Genomic DNA, 1,857 nt, shown 5'->3' with positions numbered 1-1,857 from the left:
CTGACCTATGAGTCTGAGTCTAAGTGCAGATGTGGGGGTCTGGCTCACTGCCCCCCAGAATGGACCCGGCTGAGGGGTCCGGTTCGCTGTATCTACAAGCTCTGTGTTAGACCCTGTTCCTGTCATCAAATAAACCTCTGCTTTACTGGCTGGCTGAGAGTCATGTCCGACTGCAAAGTGGGGGGCAGGACCCTGTGGCCCCCCCAGGACCCCACTGGGGCGACTCGCTGTGGGAAGCGCACGGAGGGGCAGAGGATGCTGAATGCTCCAAGGTCAGACCCAGGAGGTGAAGCCATGGGAGCGTCTTGCCCTGCAGACAGTCTGCTCCAAGGGAGAGGAGGCTCCCCAAAGTCCTGCCTGGCTTTGTGGGGAGCAGCTCCAGAGCATCGCCCGGGGACCCCGTGACATCCCACCACCTAGATCCTTGAGAAGTGCATAGAGGAAACTGAGGCACCCACACAGTATTCAGAGAAAAGGTTAAGAACACTCCCACTTCATCACAGGCAGTTATATGGGGACCCCTCACCAGGCGCTCGGATGCGGCTAGCTCTGGGGTGGGGTTGGGGGGCGGTTATACGGGGAGTTTTGGAGGCAGGATGGGATGTGGTTTTTTGGGGGGAGAGACTGTTCTTCCTTTCTTTGCTGACCACCCCCCCCCCTCTGCCTCCTGCAGCTACCGGGAGCCATTGCTGAGCAGCTCGGAGAACGGGAACTGTCCCAAGGAGACGTTGCATTCGGATGGTGAGGGGGGCTGGGGGATGGGATACTGGGCAGCACCCTGGCCTGGGGAGAAGCCATCATGTGCTCCTGCCCTCCCTGCCCCCTCCAGGCCAAGGCAGGGAGTGAGGGGGCTTGTGGGGCCAAGGGGCACCTGGGCTGATGGGGGGGATGGGACAGCTATGTGGCGGTGGGGATCCGGACTCCTGGGTTCCATGGTGGCTCCAAGTGGGGGGAGGCAGCAGGACTCCTAGGTTCCGTGGTGGCTCCAAGGAGGAGGCAGGACTCCTGGGTTCCGTGGGGGTCCCATGGGGGCTGACTGTTCCCTGCCCCCCAGATCGGGAGAAGGACGGGGCGCTGGAGGGGATCGAGTTCGAGGAGCGCGGCCTGGAGAAGCCGGAGAAGGACTCGGAGCGGATCCTGGTGGAGCTGCTGGCTCTGCACAAGCCCCAGGCGGCATGGGGTGAGGGGGGGCTGGCAGCTGCCGTGCTGGAGAGAGGTGAGCCCCCCCCGAACCTCCCAACCTGCCCCCCTGCTGATCCCTCCACCCCACTCCCTGCGTGGTTCTTGGGGTGAGCTGCCTGATCGCTGGGGCTGGGGTCTGACCCCCAAGTTAGGCCAGGTCCCATTGGGTCAGGGGGCCTGGGTGAGCCTGGATTGGGGGGGCTGTGGAGGGAATCCCCTCATCTGAGCCTCCCCACCAGTGTCTGCGCTGAAGAGGCTGCTGGTCGGGGGGTCCCCCCTGCCGGAGGATGGGGGCCGTGAGTCGCCTGAGGACGGCTGGCGCCGGGCGCTGGAGAACAGGGGCGCCGGAGACAAGGATGAGGAACGGGATGCGGGTGATGGCGCTGAGAGCGAGGGGGGAGTGCCAGGTATGAGAACAACATGCTGGGAAATGGGGGGGCGATGGGAGCAGGGGCTGATGGAAAAGGGGGAGGAGAGGGACATGTTGGGACATGGGGGGGCGATAGGACATGGGGGAGGAAAGGGACGTGCTGGGACATGGGGGGGTGATGGGAGCAGGGGCTGATGGGACATGGGGGAGGAGAGGGACATGGGGGGCGATGGGAGCAGGGGCTGATGGGACATGGGGGAGGAGAGGGACCTGCTGGGACATGGGGGGGCGATGGGAGCAGGGGC

At 64.5% G+C, this 1,857-nt stretch overlaps 1 long non-coding RNA gene across 1 annotated transcript; it reads left to right on the top strand.

The window, feature by feature from the left end:
- The first annotated feature begins 658 nt into the window (after positions 1-658).
- LOC116819840 (uncharacterized) lies at positions 659-1,590 on the top strand. The gene is made up of 3 exons (XR_004372495.2): positions 659-741; positions 1,055-1,216; positions 1,422-1,590. It is a non-coding gene; the product is annotated as an uncharacterized LOC116819840 (long non-coding RNA).
- Positions 1,591-1,857: the final 267 nt, after the last annotated feature.

Source organism: Chelonoidis abingdonii, chromosome 11, assembly GCF_003597395.2.
Source record: "Chelonoidis abingdonii isolate Lonesome George chromosome 11, CheloAbing_2.0, whole genome shotgun sequence".
Classification (NCBI taxonomy): domain Eukaryota; kingdom Metazoa; phylum Chordata; order Testudines; family Testudinidae; genus Chelonoidis; species Chelonoidis abingdonii.
The sequence above is the reverse complement of the archived record's forward strand: the minus strand, read 5'-3'. Positions and strand labels throughout refer to the sequence as shown.